This window comes from Notothenia rossii (genome assembly GCF_949606895.1).
Source record: "Notothenia rossii genome assembly, chromosome: 8".
Classification (NCBI taxonomy): Eukaryota; Metazoa; Chordata; class Actinopteri; order Perciformes; family Nototheniidae; genus Notothenia; species Notothenia rossii.
Genome location: NC_136906.1, coordinates 28,531,407 through 28,555,172, shown reverse-complemented (window position 1 = coordinate 28,555,172; position 23,766 = coordinate 28,531,407). Strand labels below are relative to the sequence as shown.

At 40.7% G+C, this 23,766-nt stretch overlaps 1 protein-coding gene and 1 long non-coding RNA gene across 3 annotated transcripts in view; both read right to left on the bottom strand.

The window, feature by feature from the left end:
* grin2ca (glutamate receptor, ionotropic, N-methyl D-aspartate 2Ca) overlaps positions 1-6,895 on the bottom strand; it is an 89,425-nt gene extending 82,530 nt beyond the window's left edge. For both annotated transcript variants that reach the window (XM_079643357.1, XM_079643356.1), the window contains exon 1: positions 5,680-6,895. The gene's annotated coding sequence lies outside the window, so the exon portion shown is untranslated. The remainder of the gene's footprint in view (positions 1-5,679) is intronic.
* A 2,963-nt stretch (positions 6,896-9,858) lies between these two features.
* LOC307014542 lies at positions 9,859-10,957 on the bottom strand. The gene is made up of 2 exons (XR_013801245.1): positions 10,809-10,957; positions 9,859-10,705 (listed from the first exon to the last, which is right to left on the bottom strand). It is a non-coding gene; the product is annotated as an uncharacterized lncRNA (long non-coding RNA).
* Between the last annotated feature and the right edge of the window lie 12,809 nt (positions 10,958-23,766).

The following is a 23,766-nucleotide window of genomic DNA, read 5'->3' as shown; positions in this document are numbered from 1 at the left end:
CCGAGTATGAGTCGACAGCCAAAAGTTGTGCCTGTTTTTAGCACAGCTCTCCAGGTCTGCTGAGCATGTTGGCTGTATTTGTTAGGTGTCGACGGAGAGTGACAAGAGGGATTGGGAAAGGGATAGAAGAGATGTGACAAAGGTAGGCCAGAATAAAAACCTAAACTACGTCACCATTTCAAGCTGCCTCTGCCAACTGAACCACCAGGAAGCCTTGTCACTTTTTGTTAGACACTCCTGCAGAGCATCCAGCCTGATTAGTTAAGATTCATCACGCAAAGTCAAACTGCTCTTCCTGCTTGGACGCTGCGAGACGTACCTCTTCCCCACCACCCTCCACTTTGCAGGCTTCATTTCTAAGGTTATCGGTGTCATCATCCTTCATTGAAACGCTCCCCACTGTGTCGCCGCTCGGGGCTAATTGTGAAAAATGAAGTGGCACACATGCAGCGTTGAATAGAAAGCAATTAGGCTAATCAATTTCATGTATTACATATTGCATATGCAGCCACCCGTGCCACACAAGTGCACAAACACTCAGGTTGGTATCGGTATCCACAAGAGGCAAAAGAATGACAGGGAAACAGAGGCGATGCCCCCCTCCCCACCACAACCAATTCTTCAGCCCACGGCGTGTCAGTTTTCCTTCTCAACAGGGACAGGACGTTAGACGAGGTGCAAGCGGCGATGCGCCATGAATATAAATGGGCCGGGAGTCTCTGTTGTGCCCGTGAGCGCAGCCATAAACTTGGGGAGGGAGAGCAACACAGCCTGCCAGACTTCTTCAGCCCCGAGTTTAAGATCTCATCAGATAGCCCCGCATAGTACGAGAGCACCACAAGGACTTGTTCACCTGCATTATCGCAACACTGATCTGTACTTCAACACGTAAAAGTGGCCCTTCAAATTGGCGCGAAAAAGGATCACATGTTGTCGCAGGATTGCCTGATTCAGAATGAGATTTACTACTCCTCTCCTATGACCTTGGATAAATTGCTCTGATGTCCTGCAACCTCCATCCCGCCCCCCGCAGTAAATATTTGACTGCCCTTGATGCTTGTGACTGGCTGTCAATCAGCACAATACCCATTTGAAACAGTTGTTTATGCAAGCTTACCCCAATTTTTTTTTTAAACTCTTGCGCCAGTCCGCCCAACCCCTCCTGCTTTTTGTCTCCTGTGTCCTGTCAGCCTCCTCCCACTCCCTCCTACTCATCTGCAGAGACAGTGAAGACGGCGTGAGGTTCGGTCTTTTAAGAATTGATTAAGCACAAAGGCACTAAGTGTCCGTGGAAGAGCTGGACAGCTGACAAAGCAGCTGCTAACCTAGAGATACAAACCCAGAGGTCGTTTTGCACAAAGACGCAAAGATGCTCCAATACAACAACTCAGCAGGTCGACATTTTCCTTGTAAGTCCGACACTCATTTAATAGGATGTTGCCCCAGGATTGGGCGCTATTAAGGAATCTTTTTTCTTGTGATTAAGCCATCTTTGGCAACCACATGTTTCAAACTTTTTTACTTTAGTTGTTTCTATAGATGCTGTTGGTTTCTTCTTTTCCATCAGTTCAAGTTCTAACAACTTTTATTACAGATTCATTATTATTTTAAATCACTTAAAGTGTCAGAATCCCAGGTTCTCAACCCAATGTGATTATTTCAGATGCTTCATTATCACCTTATTGTTGAAGTCATTCATCAAAATATCTTGTCAATGACTGTTTTTTTGTTAACTTTCTTCACGTTTCTGCTCTCCAACCCACGTCCTCTTGTAATTCCACTAGACAAACAACAAGCATAAATTATATCACATCCTTTATTAAGTAAGCTAGGAGACACTGGATGAATAAAACAGCAAATGCAGCATCCAGCATCAGTTGACTGACTAAAATGATTCAGCCAAACATCAAGCAGAACACTAGAGTTCATGTAAATATGAAAATATCAATAATGATTAATAAGTTAAATTCATGGGAGGAGGCTTTGCTAGCTGCAATGCACCCATGTTCAGTATGTGTTACACTGCAAGAACATCAGATAAATACAGATTGTGTGACACACTGACTTTAACAGCACACCCAAAGGCAAAGCTAAGTTAATTACTATGTAAATGAATTTGTGTGTGTGTGTGTGTGTGTGTGTGTGTGTGTGTGTGTGTGTGTGTGTGTGTGTGTGTGTGTGTGTGTGTGTGTGTGTGTGTGTGTGTGTGTGTGTGTGTGTGTGTGTGTGTGTGTGTGTGTGTGTGTGTGTGTGTGTGTGTGTGTGTGTGTGTGTGTGTGTGTAAAGTAGAGCTGCAATGATTAGTCAGCTGATAGATAACTCATTAGTAGAAGGAATGTTAAAAAATGCTGTTTTTATCCTCTCAAATATGTAGATTTCCACTGTTTTATTTCACATTAAAGAAAATATCCTTGAGTTTGGACAGACAAAACCATTGAACATTTTTAACTTCTATTTTTTAGACCAAAACAATTAATTGACAAAACGATCAGTAGATTAATCAATAATGCTAATTATCATTGCATCCCTTGTGTTAAATTCCTGCGCGTAATGAAAGTAAGCGATGCCTCATCCTGTCCTGGTAATGTAACAATGTAATTGATCACAGCTGTCTCTAAGGTTATATCAACATCTATTTACAAGACTAGTTACCCTGCATGACAAACTGTAAGTGATGCATGTGTTAACATGTCAGGTTTACGTAACCACGGCTACCTTCGTCAGGACAATCTGAGGTTAACCTTGACAGTAAGGTCGTTTTGTCCTCACTTCTCTACTGAGGGTATTATATTAATGAGGGTCCTTTTACTATAACATATTAAGACTAACAATTCATTTTACTATCAATTCATCTGCAAATCCTTTTCTAGATTAATATTTCTATAAAATCATACTTTTTTTACATTTTAAAATAGAGGCTAAGACTGGATTTTGGTCTCCATTTTTGCATGTAAATGTACTATAATCATTACTTTCTCATTGCAATAGTAGGCAATGCTTTTCTCTCAATGGACTAATCATTGCAGCTCCACAGTTTACAGTGGTGTTTCGGGTGTGATGCCAAAACCAAATAAATGTGCTTAATCACTGAATGTTTCAGCTGTGTTATTGATCAGGCTCCTCCCTCAGCCTGACGTCCAGAAGCAGACTCCTCCATCATGGTCAATGGTGTGTGACCTTGTGTGTGTGTGTGTGTGTGTGTGTGTGTGTGTGTGTGTGTGTGTGTGTGTGTGTGTGTGTGTGTGTGTGTGTGTGTGTGTGTGTGTGTGTGTGTACGTGCGTGCGTGCGTGTGTGTGTGTATTTGGCTGCATCATGCTGTGTGATGTGCTGAGAATCCTTGCATCTGTTTCTCCTATCACATGTTGCCTTGGCGTGCACACAAAAACACACTCGCAGTCACACACATGCTTGTAGCTTAATGCTCTCATATACATAGAACTACATCCAATTACTGGAACTAGGATATGGTTGGCATAACATAATGAACAGCCATTTTTCACCTGCCTAAATGGTGACACACTGTTCACATCAGCTCATTCTAAGCTCCCTTTTATTCAAGCCAATGGAGAAAAAGCACATTTCATCAGGGCAGAGTTAAACCTCCACCTGGAGGGATGGATGAATGGAAGATTTTGTCAAAATTATAACCAATAAGCAATAATTAACGCCACTAACTGCTGGTGTCTGACGTCTTTTATCTTGAGGCAATTTCATCAAATTTGGCACAAACATCTACTTGGACTTGAACTGTTTTTAATCTGGTCGTCAAAGGTCACTGTGACCTCACAAACATGGGTTTAGTCATGGATCAAGAATTCATATGCTATTAGTGTCAATTTGTCAAAAGTCTCTTAAAAGATAAAGTTATGGTTTTTTTGGACACACTCCTACATCTTATGAATCACAAATTAATTGTTTGCTTCAGGAATGAAATAATATACATCTGAAAGAAACAGTTAACCACCAGACATATGCAACCTATGCTGAGGTAGGCTCTCTTTGATCTGGCCATAAAACTAAAAGGTTTTCAAACTCCGTTGTAGAGAAACCGTTCACGAATATTTTTCTTAGAGATTGCTTCAGTTGTGAGTAGATGTATGCTTCTCAGATTGTTTCTTTCTAATAGTTTAATAGAGTCTTTCATTAAGATTTAAGATTGTCTAACCCTTACCCTAGATGTTGGAAATCACTTTTCTAAAGACTAACAAGATAATATTGTTTTTGTAATTTGGTTGAACTGCCCTTTTAAAATCAGGCAGGTATATCTAACCCATCCTAACAGTGATTATTTTAATTACATATCCCCCATTGAAGATCCTTTTGCACGCGTTCCACATTTGTATGCTGTGTAGATAAAACATGTTTTTCCTCCATGCGGTATCAGACTAGATACAACTACAGATACAAAGTAAGATGTGTTTATTTTGTAATTAGGGTAAACTGAGCCTTTAGATTAAATGCTGGATAATTGCCAAATAAGTGGAAATGAGACTGAATTCTTGGAAACCATCACTCTGATCTACAGTATAGGACGTCCCAGTGCCAGAACCAATCAAATCAACATTTCAATACATTCCTTGACCTCTCATTCTCACACTCATACCTCTTACCAACACGTTTCAGTTCGGCAGGCGTTTGCGGTCCATGACAGAATAATCTAACTGGTACTTTGAGATAAAATGCCTGTTACTCAGTCACATCAGCTGTTATGGATGGATTCAGCCGTGTGTTGAGCTCGCAGTGCAGACGGCACCTTGACAATGTCTAATCAGGACACACATTGCTGATAAGCAGCTGCTTCTACGTTTTATTACACTTTGTCGCTGATGATTTAGCCGCAATCATGTGGCAGTGTTGATAGGAAATATGGCTTTGTCCCTGTTCTGCTCTGCTGCTCTTTTGTTGCCTTTTTATTTATCGCCACACCTTGATTGTTTCTTCGAGGTAAACCTAAAAGGTCCCTCACCTCTACAAAGCTATCCGATGAGTTCCTGTTCATCATTCATTATGTGACATGTCAATCACTTTCAACATTCCAATTACAGATATAACAAACTAGGATTTAAAAAAGAGAAAACTTGTTCTGTATTCATGGTGCCAAAGTGCCAGAACGGATCATTCAGTAATTACAGGAACCTCTCCTTCTATGGCATCCTGAAAAGTCACTCTTCAGTGGCAGTTCAATTTCCCATGCAGCAGCGGCATCATCCAGGGTCCGGCAGGCAGGTATCAAAGCCCCTCTCAGCTGCTCTAACTGTTTACAATGACGCATCGATCCGCTCTGCTTAATCCCCCCGGTAGCTCGCTGAGTTAAAGCAACAGTTACAGCCACCACACACCTACAGCGGGCACAAAAGCAAAACACAGTGTGCCGTCTGATCCCCCCGACAAGGATCCTGTCGAGCCCCGCTTTTGATCTGATCCTCTGCGCTCAGACAATTCCTCTATTGACATTCAGACGAAAGAGGGAGGATGGGGAAGGAGAGGGGTGCTACTTAAAACTACAACACCTCTTCAAACACAAACAAAAAGAAGCAGAAAGCATTTCTACACTCAGTTTTTGAAATTGGAAAAACAGCATTTGGGGATTTTTAACCTTAAGCAGACAGATAAATGTGGAGAGTAAAGTGATGACACATCTAAGTGCAGCACTAAGTGGAAGATGAAGGTGATCTTACCTGTGTCGGCAATCCACATCCAGCCCTGGCTCGTCACCACTCATCCCGTGTCTGCTGCTTCAGCTGTCCTGTTCCCGTTTTCTCCCCTTTTTTTTTTTTTACCTCCTCCTCTCCTGTCTTTTTCTCATCCTTCTTTCTCTCCCCTTTGGCCCTCTTCTTCTCTTCCTCCCCTCCTTCGTCCTCTCCCTCCTCACTTCCTCTTCCCCTGCACTTGTTTGAGTCTATTTCAGTGGCAGCAACAGAGGAGCCCGCTGCGTCGGTAGCATGGTTTCCAGCACTTTGGCAGAAGGTCACATTATCACTCGCTGGTGAAAAAGAGGGGAGGGAAGAAGAAGAGGAGGAGCAGGAGGAGGAGGATGGATGGGATGATGGAGGGAGATCAAAGTGAACAGGTGCCAGAGGAGGAGTAGAAGGAAAAAGGAAACAAATGACCAAATTGTTGCTGTCTGTAGTCGCACTTAAGCTTTCGGCTAAATGTTCCCGTTGAGAATTAAAGTCGAGACAGCTATCTCAGGTGTTCAGGTAAGATGTCCCAGAATGCTTTGAGGAAAAACCTGTCAGTGTGCATATTTGTGTGTAAAGCCGTTGCTTTTTTAAGGTCTTCAGCAGCTGCTCACCTCTGGGGAACAGATAATTCCTCGCTTGGCTGGAGATTGACACTTCAGAAAAGCTCCGGAAGCTGCCAGAAACTTACACCATGTTATATATCAGCGCAAAACAAACTCCTCAGCCTTGTCCTTGCCTGTCACTGCCCAGTACATAGAGACACAGATGTACTCCATATTTCGGCCGAGACACCTGTCCGCGCTGTGAGTCCCATCTATCACAGATTGTGCAGGGTGACCCTCGTCTTAATTTCCCAGACTCCCTTCTTCGCCCTCCTCTGGTGCGAGTTGCGCTCTTGTGGCCGCTCCATCAAAGTAAGACAAAAAGGATCCAGCTGCCCTGGACGAGGCTGTTGGCGACCGGCGACAGATGGCCGGGGCAGGGGGACAGATGCGAGTCAGCCACTGGAGTTTGGGAATGTCGTCTAAAATGTCTGTTTTGCGCTGTTCCGCCCCCTGCCTCCCCTCGAAACACCTTGCTTGTTTGGTCTGCACTTAGCCGCAGTTGATGTTCCTGTTGGTCTTTTCCTACCTGCGCCCCTCCTTCCTCCATCCGCAGATCTGTCACTCTGGCTTCACTGGCCGGCTGTAATCCTACTCCTACACTCCGTGTCACAGGAAGGGCTTGTGAGCTCTAATCATTATGTAGTAAGGATTTATCCACTCATTCTTTCTCCCTCCTCCCTTGCTTCCCTCCCTCCACCCCTCCCATGTATTTCCTTCCCTCTGCTTTACAACTATACAACATAATACAGCCTCTTTTTCAGCCATCACAGTATAATGTATCATCTCTCCTCTATCTTCCCCGGGACCCATTCATTTGTCAGCTTGTTCTTTTTTTTTGGCTTCTCTCTTTCCACTCCGTGTCTTGCTGCAGCTCACATCAACAGGTTTGTCCTTGAAACGTTCTCTGGGACAAACAGAATCAGTGCTCACCTTTTACTTTGTATCATTGACTTTATCTGTTGAAATAAGAGCTTTAAGATGCAGGATGTTTGCATATATGGGTGTGCAAGTACATTAATCCACTGTATGTGAATAGGGTTGGGGTTAGGGTTATGGTTAGTGAATGTACGATATTTACAACTGACCCATCAGAGACAACGGCCATGTTGGTCCTGTTCAGTCCAAGAACAAAAATATTCGGAAACCCATACAGGTTATTCCAAAACCATTGGCATTATTCTGCCTCCACTCTTCTAGCTTCAATCTTTCTATTGACTTTGGAACAAGGCTGCAGGGATTGGCTCTCATTCAGTAGCAAGAAGGAATGGTGCTGTAGAAAATGGGTAGTGCCTAATGCCAGAGGCTCTTCAAGTTGTTGCATTTAAAGAGTCCATATTATGCTTTTTTGGATTTTCCCTTTCCTGCAGTGTGTGATATGGGTTTTTGTGCATGTAAATGGTCTGCAAAAGGCTAAAATCCCTAAGTCCCCCCCCCCCCCCCCGCCACATGATGTTAAACCTTTCTACCTCAGTTTTATTAAAATACATTTATATTTGATTTGTTTCGGACTATAAGAATTGTGTTAAAGCGATTCAATATGTCAACTATTATGACATTTACTTTACAGTTCGTTCCTGGCATTGAGGAGTACATATTTTGCCTGTATGAGTATAGTATAGAGTATAAATATGGCTCTAGTGAGGTTCAACACTGATGTTCGGAGATAAGGTCTAGCTGCTGTTCTAGTTTTTGCAAAGTTGTTGGATGGGGTTGAAGTGAGGACGTCTGCACAGCGGTCCAATTATTTTACACCAAACTTGGGGCATTTCAAAAGAAAGTGTAAGAACAGGAAGCATACTGTTGTCGAAAATTGTACTATATGAAATATAAATGAAAGAGTAACAAAAAACGCTCATGAGCTCATGAACTGTTTGCCGGAGCCTCGCAGCGGAGTTACTGCAGAGCGCATACAGCAGATCCTTCACGCGAAAAGCAGAGCGAACAGGTACAGGAGGGGTAGTTAATCGATGGCAGATAGCGTCGTGCTCGCGGACGGATAAAAAATGATTTAACCTAAATGGATCGCGAAATATACTTTGGCGGACGTTAATATACCTGGTCGGCCCGCCAAAGTAAAGTCTATGTGTAGGAAACCCTGATGTATGATGCATGACATAGAGTTTAATTGACAATGCAGATCACTAAAGGTATTAAAGGAACCTCTAACATGCAAACGGTACAATGGCCACTGGAGAATTTATTCTTCTCCTACTGTGACCATGCTGGAAAGCATCAGTGTTGACCTTGCCCGACCTTGGTCATAATCCAACACGTGTACTCCACCTGCCCAACTCTCATAGCACAGAGCCTCGCTGTTGATGTCTACAGGATGTGTAAAGTTTAGATTTCTGAAAGGTCACGCTGCTATTCAGGACAAGAAACAGCAGTGAGGCGGACTTGACTTTAACAGACCAGTGTAGGCTGTCAGCAGGTGCCTCACGTCTGTCCCTTTTTCTCTCAAACTCACCACAAACATGCTGCCTGAAGCAATATCAGCTCCACTTTCCTGATGGGGGGGTCAGGGCATGAGCCCCCCCTGGAGTTCAGGGAAGAGAAATGCACTTGCTGATTTGCAGGACAAATGATTGGCCAAAAAATAAATAAAACACCCTCTTCTGTGCTCTCCAATGCCCTAATCTTTAACATCTTAGAATTTTAGCCTGCTTTTACTTCTCACCAGAGACCTTCAATAAGCACATCATCATTCTGTGAGCACCCATTTATGCACTTCCAGGTTACATTTACATATTGCCAAGCTGCAAACAATCACCTTCCCAAAGACTTTATGCAAAGCGACTTACATACTCAATACTGTGGGCAATCCCCACAGGAGCAATTTGGGGTGAAGTGTCTCAGGGACACAACGACATGCTGACTGGAGTGGGGTTTGAACCTGTGATCCGAACACTAACGCACAACCCACTGCACCACATGCCTCCCTACTAGACAATTGCAAACTTATGGAGAGCACAAAAAGCCATTCATCTTAATTTCTGTGGAATGAGACCCTCGAAAAATGAATCCTTTCTCCCAGGCAGGAGGACATCAGTGGTAATTTTATGAGGCTGTCAGAGCCGCACTGGAAGATTTGTCGGCAAGGCCGTATTTGTTTCTCTGTGGCCGATGGTGCAGGCCGGGCAGCATGACCTCAATCGATTGCTGTACCATAATAAATGTTCATGGATCCCCTGCTTGGGTTCAACAGCTTACACAGCACACACATAGGTGATCGATAGGACATACAGATGGGACTGTAAAGAAAGGAATACGTGTCCTCTGAGGTTGGGTGGGTTTCAGGAATGTGTTTTGTTTTGAAGATAACAGCTTCTACCTGAAGACCAGCCTACAGTAGTGTTAGACGCGGATCAACCTGTAACAGCGCAACCAAGGTTGGGAGGGTTACTTTAAAAACGTATTCCGTTGCAATTACTAGTTAGCTTTAAAGAAAATCTTATTAGTAACGTTATCTGAGTATCAAATTTAACAGCAATGTAACCTCAAAATATTTTGTTGCTTTTGGATTACCTCAATATCAAATGCAATGCAAATAAATACAAGAGAAACAAAGTAACAAAAACATTTGTATAACTTAAGTGTATCATGTAAGACAACAGAACAATGTGACCTTAGATAAAGAAACCAAGATATTGAGGATCAGAAACTATTGTATTAAAAGGAAAAACCTGCCTTTCATTTAGCATGTGCAGGCAGTACTTTATACACCAACAATGAAACACATGAGCACATACTACAGTTTAAAAAAGCAGAAATAAAATCTGAGTTAACAGAAAATGCTCTATTTTAGTTTAATACATACAGTTAAGCTCACACACACTATTTTATGAATTTATAGTTTCACCTGATGAGTTAAAATAAAGAAAGTAAACCGAATAAATTGAAAACCATAAAGCTAATTCAGGCAGTAGGCATATACAGATTCAAACTTTAAGTATTAGCCTACAGAACAGTACAGTTTACAGAGAAGAAATACAATCTGATCCTTTTTCAACAAACACTATATGCTGTTTTTTGTTTATAGTAATATTGTAATCCTGCGAGTAAACCCTTATGTTTAGAAATGTTACAGTAACTGATTACGTGTTTGTGTATGTAACTATAGGGGAATACATTTACCTTTTTTTTGTATCCTGATTCCGTAATCCCATTACATGTAATCAGTTTCTCGCCAAGCCTGTGTTAAGCTCCTCGTAAAGAGACACAAAACTAGAACCCGCTATGCAAGAACACTGGGACGGAGATTTAGGTGAAGTGTCAAAAAGACTGGATTTAATAAGTCCACAAAAACCAGGCAGGGGACAAAGCAAACTCTGAACAGAGTGTGGAGAACGTGGAGCAGGGCTGAGACGGAGGTTGGGCTGGACATGGCAGGCAGGACGGAATGGAATGTGGAGTTCCTGGAACAGGCAAAAAACAAAACAGGATTAGCATACGAAAAAATCCAACAGGAAGAGTATACAAAAGTACTAGAAAATCTAGTCAGCCGGAACTGGAGTTTACCACTGTGAGTATACGAAGAACTGGCGAAGTCTGATGATCGAACTGGGGTTTTAAGCAGCAGCAGGTGAGTGGTGGTAATCAGTGATGATGAGAAACAGCAGCGGAGGTGAGTTGGTGGAAAACGGAAAGTAGGTCAACCACGCCCAGCCAGGAAGACAGACAAACAGATAGACAAACAAACAGAAAAAAGGAGAAGGAGGTACCGCAAATCCTCACAGCCTGACTGCAACGTCCTGGCCATCCTTATATTACTTGTACGATGATGCATATAAATAGCTTATTCTGTCGAAAAATGAAATTTCTGCACTTTTAAGCGATAATGACAAAAACATGTCAAGGCTTATGAAAGTGTGTTTGAGGTTTACATTTTTTTTTTTTAAAGTCTTTCCTTTTCTCGATCAAAATGTTAAAAATATTTGCATGTCTGGCAGTGCGAATTGGCTCTGATAACTAGGCTGTTGGGTGCAACCAACCCACAGCCAAACATCTATAATTAGACCCTCCAGAAAAACGCGGGCAAAAATCCTTGATTATGCGGGTTAAAATCGAAAGTATGCGGAAAGTTGCGGAAAAGACTAGATTTTTTTTAAAATATTGGGCTGTCTTATTTATTCTCTCTCACACACAACCTGCCACTAACGTTAAACCCCTTTCCTATTCAATTAAACACATTCAATGTTTGTTTATTGTAAAAGCAATGGGGATATTTTAATCACACTCTCTCTCACACACACACACACACACACACACACACACACACACACACACACACACTTCTTCGCCTCATTCTGTTTTCATTTACTCGTTCGTTATCTGACCAGCTTAAATCTTGTAGGCTACTCACTTCGTTTCTTGTAGCCCTCGAAAGGGTTTTGGAGGTTGATGCCTCGGTGAACGTGAGTTGTTTGGCTTTCTTGTCCGCAGCAGCAGAAAGCATTTTCGAATGTTTGAATGAATCAAAGTGGGTCGTCACTGTCGATTTTCTCTAAGACGTATGCTCCAACACACAGTTGCACGGGGTGCAGAATAGTTTCCCCCCACTTTCGTGAAAAACACCGGGGTACTGCTTTACCCGGTCTTTAGCAGAAATGTTCGTTGTGTGAGTTCCACACGTTCACTCTAGTCTACGGTGTTGTTTACCTTCTATAATGCGCGAGCTGATGACGTCACGTCATCATCATCACTACTTCACGTCAAGAAGACGAGTTAACTTTTTTTTTTCTCAACTTTGTGTGGAAAAATGCGGGGATTATGCGGCCTTTTGATAAATATGCGGCCTTTTAAAAATATGCGCCATTTTGCTGATTATGCTGTAGATTCAGCGTTTTTCTGGAGGGTCTAATCATAATGATCACAGTCAGGTGGACTCATTCTCTCAAACTGCTTTCGTTTTATTTTATATTAAAAAAAAATGTCTTATGAATATTTAACGCAAATGTATTTCTATTTGCAACAAGCGAAAATAGCTCGTATCTGGACATTATTTTCAAGCAGTTCTTAATTTGAACCAGACTCATACTTCTCTCTCACACAGGTTTCTCTGATGAGCCTGGATAAGTCTCCTCTCTGCAGACTGATACATTTCTGGATGCTGTTGCTTAGGGATGGGTACCGAAACCCGGTATTAAACGGGCCCAGGAGCTACATTTTTTAAAGACCGCGGTATCACTAAGCTCCAGCTTTATCGGTTTTGTTTTCGTTACTGGAAAAATGTTAAACAAATACAAAACAGGTTTCAGATTTATTATTGCTACACAAAATGTTATCTTATCTTATCTTACTCAACTACGTTTTTTTATTTGCAAAATCATTATTTCCACTTTCTTTACTCCAGAAGAGGATCTCTCTCTCTCTCTCTCTCTCTCTCTCGTCTGTGCGCGAGGGGCGGGGCATCTCACTCACGCTGCAGCGCCTTGCACACAAAGATCTGCTTGGGACGGAGAGGACGCAGCGCTCAAGTGATACTCTACAAGGCTCAATGTGGACAATCGATGCTCGTTAGCAATGAGCATATTCGCCTTTGCGCGGTAAAACAAGCAATCTGTCCAAACAGCTTGAGTGGGCGGGGCCTATGGGGATCTTCCATTTAAAGTGATGTTTAACACTCAGTTAATGGTGCTCATTCACTGGCGCTTCCAAAAACAACAACCAACATAATTATTACATTCAAATGAAGTACATTATTCAAGTTTACATTAACTTTGGATAATAACACGGGAGAAATGAGCGGACGCGCTCTCTTTTCCTCTCTCCCTCTCTCTCTCTCTCCTGACAGCCTGTCAGTATCGTCTCATGCAGCTCACTGATCCAGTAATGAGTGACCCAACAGTGAAGAATAAATATATTTATAACTAGTTTAGCTTGTTCCAGACCAGAGGTAGATAAACTAGCTAAGTGTGTTAGGTCTAACTCTTAGTGTGTGTTTCGCTCCGCTCACCAGTCCGTCACAGCGGGTGGAGCTGAAGGATTTCTGCTTCACAAACATTGTCTTTTTCTGACACCTTAAAATACTGCCAGGCTGGTGAAGCCATTTTGACGAGCTTGTTTTGCCGCGCACAGAGAAAACTGTCATGTATTTTACGTCAACATTTTAGGTCATGCGATCAGCTCTCGCGATCGGCATTTTTAGAGAGCACCGATCGATCGGCAGAGAGTGAGTATCGGCCGATATCGATCGGAGCTTCCCTAGTATTAAGTGTTTCCCACGGATCTAAAATATACTTGTGGTGGTAGCTGGGCACGAGGGGGGAGCTTTAACAACATTAACATTAACATGAACCTTTCTGTTGGTCGCTTGTTAGCAGACCCTTCACGCGATAGCAGAGCGAAAAGGTACAGGAGGCGTAGAGCGAGGGATCATTGTCCACTAGTTAATCGATGGCGATACAAAAAAAACAAGAGTAAATCTACTTGCTGTTACTTACTGCAGGTATGTTATGTGTTCAAGCAGCCCAGAATCCACACTAAAAAAAGCAATGCCAATTATGTTTCCAATTTGTTTAGTTTTTCCCTTATAAAACCTAACAAAAAGAACCGATAAAAATACTATTCAAGTAGCGGATTGTTAAACAGTTTATGTAAGAGTAGCAGTAGGCTACTGTTCCAATCTTAACGACACTCATCCCTACTGTTGCTGTAGGCTGGCATTCATGGTAAACTACAAGGCTCTGCAGAGCAGATGGGCTGAGTGAGGAGGAAGTAACACATGTCAGGGGCGGCAGCAGAATAAGAGGCGGGCATATGCTCTCTCTTTGTGGCCTGGCCTTGCCGCTTCACCGGACAACATGGCAGAGATACACATCTGACCCAAAATAATATCCTCACAGATGGAAAAACACAACGTCGCCGTGGCTCAAACTCCTGGCATTTACAATCACGCACTCGTCTTTTCCATCTGGGTTTTCTTGAGGCTATTTTAAGAAGTGTTCTTGTGACTGAGGCGCAGAAAAGCAGCGAGGTAGAAGAAAAAACTTGGCTGTTGGAGATCCCTTGAGGAAGGCCGAATTTATCCCCGACTTCTCTGAGTATTGACAAGTTGCATCTCGGCTTACACCCTGAAAAGGTTGAGACGGAGAGCAACTGAGGCTCTCAGTGCTCTCTGTCTACACTGCTGCCTATCGGCAAAATAAATCACACCAAACCATTGTTAATTCTCAAGAATGATGTTGATTAATTACCTGTGTTTCAAATGTCTCGATTTATTTGCCCTCTTTCTAAGAACGAACAACATGTGCTTGACCTACATTTTGCGGCAGTGGAGTTTAATAATAGCAGATATTGAGTAAGCATTGATTTAGCTATTTTTACATCACGACAAGTCTGTAAGACTGTTTTATATCAAGGTTTTTCAGGTTTCTAGGTTACAAAGGAACATTGTCTTATTGGTATTCGAGTTTGAAGCAAGCAACACTGAAGTAAAGTCATTGGTACAGTATGCTGATAAACAATGGTTATAAACAGTTTATGTACAGTAACATAGACGTTTTTTACCTCAAACTTACCAAAAGTTACTATCCACAAATAGATAAACAAAGGTATTGGCCATAATTTAAAGAACCTCTTCTGATTCTTTCCGGGAAAAGTTATCTCATGTGATTATTGGATAAATTACTGTCCCAGTGTTTTTTTTTCAGAGCCTGGCAGTGATGAGTTCCGAATGTTTGTTGTGAGACTTAGAAACAGGACTAAGATGGTGTCTGACAAAAAATGTCTTACTTTTTAGGACTATTCCAATCTTTACCTTTCACAAAATCAAGGATTTTTTGTGTCTAACCAAACCTCTTCATACCAAATAGTTTAAGTAGCCTCAAATTAACGACAGATTAACCATAGAGTTGGCAAATAGAAAAACGATTCAATTCAAGATTCAAGGCTTTATTGTCATTTGCACATTAGCTAGAGTGTAGATATTGCAATGAAAAACTTAAGTCACAGGCTCCTCCAGTGCAACATGAATATAGGACATAAAACAAATTAAACTAGTAAAACACATGAAAGATCATAGAAAATGTTTGTAGTGCTCATTATTGTTTGACACGTAGATTTGAAAAAGGATTCAGATTATTTTCGTATGCAACAGTAACAATACAATAATACAGTAAACCATTTCATATGAAAATCCTGCATTTAGAGTTTTATAAATGTGAAACTTAACATGCATTTGTATGTTTTTGGAACTCTCAAGAATAATAAAATGTGCCTGGTTTTGATTTAGTTAAAGATGATGCTCTATTCAAACAAAACATTGATTATTTTTAAATGACTAAATGGTAGACAGGCAAAAGCAATCTGACCCAGGCTTACTGCAGTGACTAATTATGCGGTAGTGTGTGATATAGGTTGTTGTGCATGTAAACCCCCCCCCAACTGAAACGCCTCCATTGGACTCCTTTGTTTAATTCTGTAACATAGTGACATCAATACTTGCACTTCTATTGGCTAGCGCTCCGACTCCTACGTGATAGGCTTAGCTAACCAAGCAGAGCAGACTTGGCTCTGGTTTCAGGCAGAGGGTGAAAAGAGGTGCTGCAGCACAGGCAGTATGAGAAAAATAAAGAGCTTTTGGAACATTGAAGCATGGAGACATGTCACAGTAGAGGCACAAAATACTAATATGAACCTGAAAATAGCAGAATAGGTTCGCTTTAATTGTTGTTATCCTAATGGGATATTTGTCAAAGCATGGATTGAACATAAACCATAACACAAGATATGAAGACAGTATTTGTACAAAAAACAACTAAATGTTGTATTCCCTTCCTCCAGGTCTGTATCCAGGTCATGTAGTCATATCGAGGCTGGGCAGTGTGGTGACATTCAGCTATTCACGCCTCTTTTTAACCAGCTATCAGGGTAAGTAGCTGCAGCCTGGGCCTGCGGGCCCCTGGGCCTCCTGAGGCTGTCTGGTGTCTCCGCCCAGAATCCGGCAGCGTCTCGGTCAGGGCCCGGAGAGCCTGCACACAACCAGTCATGCCATTAAGCATCTGTGCACTCTGGGAACCCATGCCAAGCAGAGAACCTGTTTTCTGATGGAAGATGTAAACAACTCTACATCGTGCTCAGGACTCTAGTCCATTCTCTGCCTTTCCTGCCATATGTCGCCCAAAAACAGGAAAGCCCATTTAAATATACCGAAAATTAGGTTCTGCTTCATCTCTATCGAGCATGTTTGTGTCCTTGTATACTATTTACCACCTGCAGCTGAGCTTAGCATGGCTCTATCGTCACGTCCGAGTGTACACAGAGCTGACTTACGATCTGTTTCTGATAAACCTCCGTCTTTGTCAAACATGTATCCTGTTGGCAGACACAAGCCGGTGTTATCCTGTAACACACCAACCCAGTCTCATGGCATTTCGTGTTCACCAACACGATTTTTAATCTATTGATTCGTGTTCACCAACACGATGTTCCCCTTTTTTTCGTGTTGCACAGCACGATTTTAAAAGCAATGTATTTCTATTGGTAGTCTCACGGCATTACGTGTTATAGGAAGACCGGAAGCTGTGTGGTTCATAAAAGCATGTTCTTACTCAATATCAAGCCACAATTATTGCTTTTATTTTAAATCGTATAATTTCGGACTTTTGTTGCCGTCTGTGAGGAAAATAAATGGGGCTGAGAGCCTCAGGATACTGAAATCTGTATATTTGTAAAACTTTTTTTCCTTCTAAGTTGTTATTCTTTTCAAAATAACACACTGTTATTTACTCACCAATAACACACAATTATCCTTGTTTTTATTTATTTGTTTAATTCCATAATCTCTGGCTTTTTTGGCGTCCGTCAGGAACTGAATTTAAAAATAAAAATAACCGGAAACAGACGTAGGCATTTCGAGCGATTACCCAAGATCCTCAGCTATGGTTTAAGCTCGCCGATTGGATGTTTTAGCCGCAATGCATGCTGGGATTTGTTGTTTATATGATTTGAAATCCGGAAAATATTTTAAAAGAATAAAATAATACTTAATTCCGTGTGTTCTTGCTTTTCTCTTTGAAAGTCATCACATAACGGCATTGTAATACACGGTTCGGCTGAATTAAATATTACAGATCTGCCGTAGTTCTTTATTTATAGAGCCCTGATGAGAAGACCTTTGGAAAAACTGGAAGAAATGCCGCCGAAACTGAAGACTTGACGTGGATCATATATATATCAACAATTAAACAACATCTTCAATTTTTCTTCACACAATTCGTCTCCTTGCAGTATCAGCACTAATTCGGCTGACTTTTACATTTGATCCAATTGGTAGATAGGTTATATTTACACCATAACGGTGCACAGCTGATATAAAAGGACCTGTAGTTTTTAAAGATATTACTGATTTTCTTTGAATATAAGAATGTAAATACTGAGTCTGAAATAGTATAGCAATATGCTGTAAAATTATGCGAAAGCATGAATAAAACTACACATCTTCAGATGTTGTACATACATAAGTGTCCTACACTAATAATAAAAAGTTATTATGGCTGTGTGCACCTTGTGTGCACCGCCTAGTGGTTAAAGCATGTTATTGAATTATTGTTTTTATGTGTTATATTTGATTAAAAAAATATTAAGAGTACATACTTTCATAGGGGGAAAGTAGAAGGTCTGTGATAGAAATATAGAATATAACAAATCAAGAAGATACTGTAAGTGATCTCTACAATAAAACAGTTTAGTGCTGGATGTACAAAGATATTAATATTAGGATGTGCAAAACAGAAAAACGAATTAACCTTTATTCAAACATTAAATAATACTTTAGATTAAGGTCTTCTTTTAAATAAGAAAAAAGCTTTGGGGGTATCTACAGATACATATTAAGCCTGACAAAGTACTTAACGTCTAATATATTGCTTTCCTGCAATGTTGACTATGTTGAAGCACTTATTTTAACTGATATCATACATATGAATTATACTCTTATGTATGTAGATAGTATAAGAAATGTGCAGAATATGACAGTTTAATGGTGGTGGTACCATGGTGGTACACACATATTGATAGATGTCTTGTAATGCGCTGTTGAGGAACCTGTGACCCAAGTTTTTCATTCATTGCATACACAGTTGTATATTATTATATGTCAATAAACCTTTGAAAATCTTGAAATCTTGAAAGGGATGTGCAAAATAGCCATTATACAGTCTTTAATGAACTATTAGTAGAGAATAACGAGTAATGAATATACTTTATTACTCGTTTCCATTCATGTCAATTGCAGATAAATGTTTAGTCTTCTCAAGCACCAACTATCAAATATCTCTCTGATTGTTGGCACTTGACAATCACCTTCCCTGAATTTTACTCAGGTGTAACTAAAGTCTGCTTTAAGGGTTGTTTATATTTCACATCATTAATCAGAATCTGCAAAGTAACTCAAATAAATGTAGTGGAGTAAAAATACCAGGTTAACCTCTGAATTGTAGTGGAGTAGAATTACAAAGTAACAATGAGCTGTCATGTGGGTATATATTAATGCTGCGCATTATGGACACAAGCGATTTTCACCCATTTATTAATTATATGTTTTACATTTGATAACACCAATGTGTTTAATACTGGCAACATAGCATGTGTAGTCCTGGGGGGGCGTACGATTCCAGTTTTGGATAGTCTGGCGTGGTTTCGTTCCATTTCAAACAGCTGTTTGACGCTCGGCGTAACCTTGGCGCACTGCCATTCCAACATCCAATCCCGGAGCTTGAAGATTAATCACGGGGACTGTAGTCCTAAACGATAGCTGGGTATTATGAGTAGTGTAGTGTCTACGGCCATCCTGAACTCGAAATGCGTACATCTGTTTCCGGTTATTTTTATTTTGAAATTCAGTTCCTAACGGACGCCAAAAAAGCCAGAGATTATGGAATTAAACAAATAAATAAAAACAAGGATAATTGTGTTATTGGTGAGTAAATAACAGTGTGTTATTTTGAAAAGAATAACAAATTAGAAGGAAAAAAAGATTTACATATACAGTATACAGATTTCAGTATCCTGATGCTCTCAGCCCCATTTATTTTCCTCACAGACGGCAACAAAAGTCCGAAATTATACGATTTAAAATAAAAGCAATAATTGTGGCTTGATATTGAGTAAGAACATGCTTTTATGAACCACACAGCTTCCGGTCTTCCTATAACACGTAATGTCGTGAGACTACCAATAGAAATACATTGCTTTTAAAATCGTGCTGTGCAACACGAAAAAAGGGGGAAATCGTGTTGGTGAACACGAATCAATAGATTAAAAATCGTGTTGGTGAACACGAAATGCCGTGAGACTGGGTTGAACACACACAACTGCACACCAGAGCGGGAAACATGTTTGCAATCCAAATCCATTAGCTAAACTGTCACAGTGATCGGAGGCCTCTGCGTTTCTGGGCGGACAGTTACCGGGGCTACAGAAAAATGTCAGGGAATATATATTTATATATATAGAACTGTAGTGCAGAGGCCCTGTTGCTCACAGAGTCCTTCAACAAGACATCTCAAACTGCTACGTTTAGTTATAAAACCCCAGCTAAAATCTTGCCTTGGGCAGCAAATTGGTCAGGGCCGGCACGAGTACATTTAGTACGAGTACGGTATTAACTACAATTTCGAGGTTCTTGTACTTTCCTTGAGTATTTTTAATTCATGCTACTTTGTATTTTAACTCACAATCCAATATTGCAGTTTTATTCCTTTACATTTATCTGAAAGCTTTAGTTAATAGTGACTTTACACATACAGATTATTAAAACTAAATATAAATCGACTAATACATAAACATTTCCATATAATTATAAATGACAAAGCTCCACGTATACCAGACGTGATGAACACATCAATGCATAAGTAATCATACTGCCATAATTTAATAAATATGATGGGCCATATTGCTTAACCCCACCCGCACTCCCATTGCTCCCCGGGCGCTGTGCAATAGCTGCCCACTGCTCCTAGTACTAGACTCGGTACTAAGAATGGGTTAAAAGCAGAGGCCACATTTCACTGTGTGTGCTGTGTGCTCTGCATGTGTGACGGGTTTCATCCCTCCGATTCTATCTATTCTATATTAACAAGTACTTTTCACTTTTGGTACTACAGTATTTTGATGTCAGTAAGATTTCATAATTTCAAAAAATGTGGTATAGTTACCTTAACTTAAGTAAAAGGACCTGACTACTTCTTCCATCACTGGTGAACATACTATATGTCACAACTTTTTCAGATAACATAAAACATCTTGGTTTTGCTAGTTGTTAAAATATTATCATACTATATTTAGCTTTTGGGCACACTGGACTACTGTGCCCAAGGCAAGAGACACAACATACAAAAAGAGCTCTCATTAATGATAAAGAGGAGTCTCTGGCTCAGTGGATGGTGTGCTGGACTTTGAATCATGGGATAGCAAGTTCGAATTCTACTGCAGTCAGCAGGTCGTTGTGTCCCTGGGCAAGACACTTCACCCCAAATTGCTCCTGCGGGGATTGTCCACAGTACTGAATGATTGTATGTTAGTCGCTTTGGATAAAAGCGTCTAACAAATGACATGTGATGTGATGTAATGATTGCTCTTCACTTTCCAGTGCATTGATCAACACTTATTTTTGTTGCCAGTGCAGTTGTGTTTCCTCCTGCCTGCTGTGGCAGGCTGAGGAGTCTGATTAAGGACGTTCTCAGACGGCCAGCGTCACTTATTAGCATTGTACCCGAGACTTAAAACACGCTGCGGCTGAGAAGTGTGTCCTCACACCTGTACAAACGTCTACTGTCATGAGCAGTGTGTCAGCAGTGTGTCAGCGCCCTCTAAAGGCCGCCCAGAGGGATAACCTGACACCAACAGCCTGATTTGATTTACTATCCAAAGCTTTAGCCCCTTTGGCTAAAATAGGGAAATATGGAAGATGAAAAAAACCTGCATTTGTGAGGTATCCACAATTTTCCATGCTCTACATCAGGGATGGGCAACTTGGATGGTGGTGGGGGCCACAGCATTTATGTACTGGCCACCAGGGGGCCGCAGATTCACTTGGAACACACACACACACACACACACACACATTCCATGTATTTTATGTAATTATTAACAAATATACTAAATCTGACATCTTCATTGACATTTTACAATCTTTCAGGGAACATCCTCTAATAAGCTCACTAAACAAATATCATTTCACAGAAATGTTATTTCATTTTTACAAGTGGCATGTTTGTATTGAACAGGTTATTAAACAGTAGAATAAAACAATTTTAAACCATTGGAAAGCACGGAAATTGTGTGTGCATTAAGATGAACCATTAAGATGACATAAACATAAAGTCATGAACACTAACCCAGACATTAGTTGTCTAACTTGAACCTAAGACACTTGTGGCCTGTCTCTGCATTCCCCTTATTCCACAATAAGGGGAATGTCAACACAGACACCTGTCAACTCGCACTCTGCTGTTCCTCAGCGCCGCTCCCCCTCCCTCCCACTGAAATTATGAATGAAAAGCGTATAGTAATCATAGATAACACGGCAGGGTCCGTGACAGTTTGTTTTCATCTGATTTCAAACAAAGTCTTGGTTAATAGAATATTAAACTTGTTTTGCCAAATTCAGATGATAAATACAACTTTTAAGCTTGTAAAGGCATAATTACAAGCGGTAACTTAACGTCACAGCAGGCATAACAACAGCCGGCGTTTGTGTGTTACAATACGCACAAACGCGTCACAGATTATTTTGCGGTATTTGGCTGCCGAACGAGATCATGTACGCAGCGAAGTAACTAGGAGTCTAGTGGATGGTATCAGTACTACAAACAAAAGAAAAATTAATTACGTTGTTTATAAATTAATCTGAGGGCCGCAAAAAGAGGATGTGGGGGTTGCGTGCGGCACCCGGGCCGCCATTTGCCCATTCCTGCTACATGCAGGGCACCCACCTGCACAGGCCTTGTTTGGCTTTGGTTCTACTATGGCAGCCTTGCCAACTAGTCCTATAATCCACAGGGTGAATAAAAATGGATTTGGCTGGGACAGACGCTCAGTAAGCCGCCCTAAACCAACAGGCAGGATCGTCCACAACACAGATTCTCTCCTGTACATCGTCATTTTTTACAGGTCATACATTTCTCTGCTATAACGCCAACCTACACACATTTTTACACCAAAATGTTTAATCGGAAATTTGATTCAGCATGAAAATAAGGGAAACAAAGCAGCCTAGCCAGAATTTTTCACTTGTCCAAATAAGCATTTAAATCCCAGTGATTATAATTAGATATGGGACAAAATCAAATGTTTTCCAAAGTCATAATAAAATACAAAACATTCCCAACAAGTTTAATTCAATTTGTTCTCTTTTTTTTGTATATATAGGGGGACCTCATTATCTGTGATGCGAGTAAGGGTATTTAGTTTCTTAAGATTTAGGGTACAGTGATCCTGTTTTAATTAAATTTTAAGGGTTTGAGGCACATTTTTATCGTTATGACATCATAAATGGCAATTGCATTGATCAGGAAAATCGTTACATTGTTCATATGATTCCATGACTAAGAGATTGAGTCAGGTGATCAGTCTAATGGTAGACAGAGAAACCTCTGAATATTCTTCTTCATGACTGAACGCTTGACACTCTTCATTATGATTTGGTTTTTCCACCAGTAAAGCACCATCACTGCACGTGTTAGTGGAGGACTGTCAGTGTTTCCTGGCACGCCGTCCTCTCCTCCTCCGTCTCCAGAGGCCTCGGACAACAGACGGGTCACAGCGAAGCCACATTTTAAATCCGGTGTGCAGATGGACACCAGTAGTGGTTCTAAATCCTGAGCACCTTGGCACCGGGCGGCACAGAGAGGGCAGAGCGGACCTACACTGATACGCCTTCATGTCAGGATTGTGATTCTTCAGTGAACCACATGTTGGAACATTTTTACCTGTGATCAGAGCTGCCGCACTGTGTACGGTTAAAAGAATGTCCCCTCGTTATATTTGAACTATTATTTATGTTCTGTGGTTTTATGCTCAAATGCTCCATTTACAATTACAATAAATAAATAAGAATTTTTGAAATGGGATGTATTTTTTGATAATTCCAGTATTTTATTAGCTGAAATTATTCCAATGTGCTGCAGTTGAAACTTCAGGTGTCTACATTTTAAAATCTGTAAATCATTATTTAAGCTTTCCTGGTTGAAATTGTATTTAATTTCTAGTTTGCTTTATTTTATTAAATTAATAAGTAAACATTTATTATTTACCAATAGAAATAAAAGTAGAGGGATTTGTGCTGTCATCAAATACTTAACCTGGTACTTGTGGAACCGCATTTCTTTTTCCACCTTAATTAACAACACTAACTTAAAATGTGCTTAATTGTGTCTCAAAAGAAAACGTTTTAAGACGAGTTCAGCACAAAATATCAACCAAGAGCAGTTCTGTAAAAATGATCGGTAAATTACCGGCTCTGAGATTGTTCTGG